Below are 7,412 nucleotides of genomic sequence, written 5' to 3'. Positions count from 1 at the left end.
CTGGACTTGGAGGCTAAACCCGAGTCCCTTCTGAAAGCTCTCTTGCTCTACCCTGCTTGCAGACACATCTCGTTCTACATCCCGAGTGCTGGGCCTTTTACAGTGAACCTCTGATGGCTCCTCATATTCAGGGAGCCCAATCCTGTTAACCAGGACCAACAGCATCCCACTGACATCTGCAAAAATCAGAGCTTGCATATATATACTCTGGGCCAAGTAGGAAGGTAACATAAGATCCAGTTGATCCCAGAAACTTGGAGCTAGGAGGAGCATGAAAAGCACGGTGTTCTGGCCTCCTGAGAGGCATGGTAATTTTCCCTGCCCTGTCAATGGATTGTGTTCTTATCTGTAAGATTTTACAATTAGGAACACGGCATTTGTTTAAATAATTTTCTTTCTTTTACTGAAAACCTATTTTTCCTCTATAATATATGCTGATTGTGATTTCACCTTCCTCTACTCCTCCCTGTTCTTCTCCAACTCCCCTCCCCCCAGATCCATCCCCTTTCTGTCTCTTGTTAGAAAAGATTATATCGAGAGATTATAATGACATGACAGTATGAAACAAGGAACCTTCAAAGACGCCATTAAGTTTGTTTCTGGTTGGCCATCTACTGCTGGGCATGCAGCCTACCCTAAAGAGTAATTCGTTTCCCCAGAAAGACTCCCTTGGAGAAAACCAAATTTTCTTTTGCATGTGGTTATCAATTAGAGATAACTTCTGGCCTGGGGCTGGGGACATGTGTCCACTTCTCTCAGCTCTGGCACCATATCAGGTAGAGGCCCTGTGCATACTGCCTCAGTCTCAGAATTAATGTGTGTGTCTGTCCTTTTGTGTTTCCAAAGCCTTGCTCCTTGGTGTCCTCCATCCCCTATGGCTCTGTGATCTTTTCTGTCCCCTCTAATGTGAGTTCTCTGAGCCCTGAGGAGAGGGACTTGATGGAGACATCCCATTTAGGGATGAGTGTTCTGAGGTCTTTCATTCTCTGCGTCTTGTCTGGCTATGGCCTCTGTGTTTGTTTCCATCTGCTGCAGGATGAAGCTTCTCTGATGATGGCTGCAGAAGGAACTGATCTATGAATACAGCAGAATGTCATTAGGAGTCATGTTCTTGCTACATCCTTTAGTAAAACTATTACTAGTATCCAGTTTTCCCATAGGTTACGGGCTGTCTAGTCTCAGGTTCTCAGCCACCCAAGCAGTGTTGGGTATGGACCCAGCTTATGGAATAGGTATAGCATGAGTAATAAAAACTCAGAGACAGAAATTGGGGTTCAACCAGAAAACCAGCATGGCAGCTAAGCCACTAGAGAAGTCTTACCTCTACCAACATTGGGTGACCATAAACTAAGCAGACTAAGCCTTTCTCTCCTCCCATTTTATATCCCCTCTAGTGCTGGGATTAAAAGCATGACTCCCTAGGACTGGGATTAAAAGTGTAGGCCACCACCACCTGGATTTTTTCCTGTATTGATCTTGTGTAGCCCAGGGTAGCCTTGAACTCACAGGAACCTATCTCCCTCTGTCTTCCAAATCCTTGGATTAAAGGTGTGTATCACTATTACCTGACCCCTAGTAGTAGTGGTAGCTTTGCCTCTGGTCTTTAGGCAAGATTTATTTATTGAAATACAAATAATATGCCACTATAATGGGACTTAAGTCAAATCAGATATTGGTTAGTTACTCCCATAAGCTATTGGGCCCCTATTGCACCAGCGTAGGACAGTATTGCAGATCAAAAGATTTGTAATGGAGTTGATGTCTGGCTGCATGCAGACAGATGAGTACAAAGAACACTATCTAACTGGCTCAGTTTCTCTGTGTTCAGTGTGCCTTGTAGGTGTTTTCTCCAACAACAGAGGCCTTGCTGTCAGTTTGTGGAGAACAACCTATTGCTTCGGCAACAGCCTGGGTTTTTCAGGGGTTCCCAGAGGACCCTTTTGGCTAACAATTCAATAGATGTAACTCATTCCTAATATTGAGGCTTCATTTGGTGACATGAGATGTCCATTTGGGGCTCTGTCTCCCCTGTTATTTGGTGATTTCATTTAGGTCACCTTCATTTATATGTATATATTAGGAATCTTCTACTCCACTAGGTTTGTATACTTCCCCTTAAATGGTTGGTAGTTTTAGCTGTCTCCTTCAACATCCCTTCCTGATCCCATTCTTCCCTCCCTGTCCCATATTTGTTTTTAAAACAATTAATTTAAATTTTAGAATAAAATAAATCTTTCTAAAGTTTTAAAATGAACATTCTTGGTTAATTATTTCATTTTCTCATCCACATATTTACTTTGTTAGTGATTTGTACCTAATAAGTACTGCTAAACAAGGTATTTTTAGCTCTATTTCTTATGAATAATATATATTCATTGAAAATTCTCTGAGAAATGATCATTGAAACAAGCAGCAACGTGTGTGTGTGTGTGTGAAAATGGGAGTGTGCAAACACGTGAATATGAGTGAGTGAAAGTTTGTGTGAGTGTGTGTGAAAGTGTGTGGATGTGTGTTTGGATGAGTGTATGTGAGTGGAAGTGTGAGTGTGCCAGTTTGAGAGTGTGTGTTATGAGTCTGTGTGAGTGTGAGGGCATGAAGGAATGTGGGGGTGTGAAGGCATGAGTGTGAGTGTGCAAGTGTGTTGTGTATATGAATGTTGTATGCACACATATGTGTATATGTACATGTTTATCTGTGTGTGCACGTGTACACGTGTGAGTGTATGAGTGTGTTGTTGTGTATATGAATGTTGTATTGTATGCACACATATATGTGTATATGTACATGTTTATCTGTGTGTGCACGTGTACACGTGTGAGTGTGTGTGTGTGCAGCATGTGTTTTGAGTAGATGCTCACCAGCATGTAGAACACGCTGATACTCTATCCTCTCCTGTCTGTGGGCAGTGGTGCCACACTGAGGCCCTTGCTGTATTTCTCACCCTTCACTTCACCTTGTCTCCCAGCTCCTCTGGGCATCTTTCTGCTCTCTAAATCCAGACCGTCAACATAATCAGTGTGGCAGAACTGAAGCCAGCCTCCTTCTGCTTCACTGATTTGTCTACACAGAAAGGCAGGGATTGAGCTGACTGGGGTGCACACAGTCAGGGGCTGCCATCAATGCTGAGGGAAGGGAAATGCAGGAGTGAGAAGCAAACACAGCCTGAGCCCATTGACCTCCTGATGCCCTCTGCATGCTTGCACGCTGTGACTGCAGGGGTGGTAGCCTGGCTGTCCTGCCCTGGAGACCAGGTGTTCCTGGGCCTGAGGCAGCGGGGTGGAGATGGATGGCTCTCAAAAGAGTGCCAGCATTGATTCCCCCTCCCCTGCTGCCCCCCTTTCCCTAGGACAGTCTGGTCTGGAGCCATTCCAGGATTCCTTACAAAATGGCGGTGAAAGCAGTGTTTGAGGGCAGAGCAGAGGGCGCAGTGCAGCTTCGCGAGAATGTCCAGGCTCCAGAGACACAGGCCACTGGTGTCAGGCTAACACACCTATCCATCAGTAAATGCAAGGAATGCAGGTTAATTATATAATTTTATATATTTTACTGTTAAAATGTGCAACAATTTATGAATAAAATGTGAAATGTTCTTTGTTATTTTCATATACTAAATTGAAGCTCACATACTTCTTCCAGTGGATTTGTAAACAATCTCCTTAATATTAGATCACAGATGCAGCCCACTTGGGCAGGATTAGCCATGGCAATCAGCAGCTTCTTTCCCATCTCAGGCCCAAAACACCCCGAATTTTTGCTGAACCCCCAACATATAATTGCCCAACACAAGCAGTAGAGTTTGCTTCCTACCACCCAGACTCAAGGCAACCTGAGTTAGGACCTTAGAGTCCACCTCCTACCTTCTCCACACCATCATCCGCAGAGAGCCCTCCCTCCCAAAGTCTGGAAAAGTCAGGGATGTTCTTTGTTCTTTGGGTTGCCAGGGCTCCCTTCCCAGCTCCACTTGCCGTGGTACTAGAGTATCGTTCACCTGAAATATGCCTTTTGGTGACAAATGCATCTCTCTGTGGTGCTGGGTCAAATGTTCACACACACATGAGGAAGGTTGAAGAGAAGCATGAAGACACATGAGGAAAGTCATCAGTGGCTTCTTTTATCGACGAGAAAAAAATGGCATTGTATAGTAAAATCGTGTTCACCTAGGACTTTGTTCCGTATGTGAAGGCACAAACAGACCTGCCATTAGCTTCCGTTTATGTTATCGGTTTGTAAAACTCTTGTCTAGACCTTTTTTGAAATGAACAAATAAGATTAGCTTTTGGGTGCTGAAGAGATGTCTCAGCAGTTAAGGGTACTTTTTTTCAGGAGGACCTGGTCTTGATTCCCAGCCCTTACATGGCAGTTTGCAGCTTTCTGAAACTCCAGTCCTAAGGGCTCCAGCACTCTCTTCTGACTTCTATGGGCACCAGAATTCTGTGATGCACAGACATACATATAAGCCAAGCACTTGTGTACATAGAATAAATAAATATTTTAAAAATTAAAGTAGTTTCCAATCCGTTCATTTGCGTAGTACAAGTGTCCTTATGGTGGGTCACATCAGGCTGCCTGCCAGCCTGTCCCAGGTAGCGTTACAACACTCATAGGTTGACACTTTGTGTACGTCCCCCCAGAACTCCAACTTAGATGTAATAATCGTTCAATAGAGTAGAGCAACTGGGAGATTAATTTCATGCATGCATTTGCTTCCTTTGTATAAATATGGTTAATTAAAAGTTTATAGAATTTAATCATTAGGAAGCCTCTGTTTAAAAGAAAAAAAAGAACCTGCAAAATCTCTGAAACTTTAACAAAAGCTCTTGAATTTTCCATGTTTCTTTCCTGTTCCCTTTAAAAAAACATTTTTTTTCTTTTTAAAATAATTTATTTATGTGTATGTGCAGGGTGGTTTGGGGAGGGGTGTTAATGAAAACTGCAGGTACAGGCATTTGTGTGCCCTCGATATGGGAGACAGGGTGAGTATGGGGGACGGGAGGAAAAGATTGATGGGGAAAGAATGGTCAGTAGGTTACAGTTAGGACTGGGTAGAGATAGAGGAGCTAGCATGCTGCCTCAGCAGTAGGCTTCAGGTAATAGTCACATGCTGCACACTAAAACTCCGCAGCAGGAAGGTCCTTTAGGCTTCTTCTGAAGCGTCCGCTGAAGCCTAAGGGGTAAGTGTTCCCTGCGCTGAACTCCAACAGTGTTCACACATGTTCATGCTGAAGAGCTTGCTCCCCATTAGTATGGACAATGGTGTTTTTGTGTATCTGTTAAAATAAAGCAAGGATAGTGAGAGGAGCTTGTAAAAACACGAGGTTTAAGATAATCTCTGCAACAGTCATTTGTAATTGTCAGCATTTACATTTATGTGAGCTTGGTCTCCCTACCTGGGGGGATTATTATGCATGCATGTATGCTTGTTCTCATAAATAAACATGAGGACGAAATAAAGAAAGCCCAAATATCCTAGAAAGCAGAACAGATGATGCAGATAGCACACTCCAGAACTGTGTGCAGCAGAGGATGCTCTCGATTCTCCCTTGCAGACTAAATGCATGACCGGCCTCAGATATCTCAAGGCATTCAGCATCATGGCAACCAAAAGGATCAAGGCTGAGAAGCTGGTTGATTTCGTTTCCTATGGCACCTGAACTTGAAGTGTTAAATTCCCCTCAACATCACCAAAGGTATTCAAATCTACCTTGGTAGAAGATACCAAAACTCACAGATTCATTTTAATAAGTACGAATATGTAAAACGATTTCATTTTCCCCCGTGATGCTTGCAGTTCCCTTTCCTTTGATGAGACACAGCAATTACATCTTATTTCTTTCAGTAGAATTTACATAAAAATCAAACAAATGGAGAAAGAGAAGGGGAAGAAATTGCAAAGCAAACAGAATTAGTTCATCCCCATGAATAAGGATGTCAGCGGATTTTCACTAAGTCTAGGGATTCGAGAACTAAAATGACTCAGAAGGGTCAGTTAGCTCCACTTTTAGGTTTTTGTTGGCCGTATATCTCCAGAAACTGGAGTGAGAAGCAAGTTCTGTTTAGACCTGCTAAGAGGTTCATGGTCAATTCACATGGTGCAATTCAAGCAAAACTAGAGGGAGACGTGGGTGACTTCAAGGACAAAGACGCTCCTGTGCCATTTTTCGAGGTAATAATGGAGGAGGGGTGTCAGCTGGGCTGAGAATTGTCTATATTGTTTGGGATGAGTTCTGGCTCAAATAGTTTACTGGCTCTGAGGTAGCTGTTGGTGATAGAGCTGCCTGTGAGAGCCTCAGGCAGGAGGTAGCTGAATTAAGGCCAATTTGATTGGCTTGTGCTTATAAAGGAGGAGGCATGATGGGGGTAACAAGAGGCTAAGACACAGCAGAAAGACACAGTATCCAGGTGTCCAGGCAAGTTTTGGACCACACAGTGCAGGCGGGGAAGCTCTAAACCAATTTATTTGCACAAGCTAGAAGACAACAGTTTAATGCAACTAATGTTCTAAATGTTTCTGGTAGCATACTGTCCTCTCTTGAAAGTCTAAAACATTGGCCACCAGTGAATGAGCTTGAGTTTGTAACATGACGTTGTGTGAGATGAGGAGAATTCCCAGAGTCACAGTTTATATAACACTTGAGAGCCTTATGGTGAAAGTGCCCAGCAGATTCGGTGCTTAAAATAGCAACAGCAAGCAAGCAGGAGATGCATGGAGGGCAGAGGTTAATTCCATAATCCAAAAAGCTAATGCTCTGACTGAAAGGGGGAAGCATGCATCTGTACTTACAGTTGCAAGCAAGAAGACATGCCGGCTGGGTAGCCTGCAGCCCACAGAATTAGAAAAATGCTTTCTGAGTCTTGTCGTTCTTTATAGACCAGAGGAGAGTCTTGTCAGCAACACACAGAGAGCTCTTCTCCTCATTCATTGACACAGGAAAAGCCTCCCATGGCGGGGGAGGTGTGAAGTCCTATGGGGGTACCCCCTTTATACCAGGGCATATTTGATCCACATAGGAAAGTTTTAAAAATGGTTACATGTAGCTCCAACATTGACCTGCTGCTGCTCAGGCATCCAGAGCCAGAACCTGGGCACAGCCAATCCAGTCCCAAAGTCTCTGGAGAAGAAAGACTTTCTGAACAAGCTATGGCGGTGGCAGCTGGAGGTGGGAGCTGGGGAGACACAGGTGCTACTTAAATACTGCCATGGGGAAGGGAGCTAGATGGACCAAGTACTGATAGAAGATTTCGTGCGTTCTTGTTTGAGTTATGCATGTAAAACCCAGCCCTACTTTAGGGAATGCAGTGGCTTGTATTAGGAATTGGTCCCAGATGGTCTTCTCCAGCTTTATCTTCCATCCCATTTCCATTGAGGAAGCACATCCTGCTAGCCCAGTGTTTGCTGGGATCTGGAAATAAGA

The sequence above is a fragment of the Microtus ochrogaster genome, linkage group LG9 (assembly GCF_000317375.1).
Source record: "Microtus ochrogaster isolate Prairie Vole_2 linkage group LG9, MicOch1.0, whole genome shotgun sequence".
NCBI lineage: Eukaryota > Metazoa > Chordata > Mammalia > Rodentia > Cricetidae > Microtus > Microtus ochrogaster.
The sequence above is the reverse complement of the archived record's forward strand: the minus strand, read 5'-3'. Positions refer to the sequence as shown.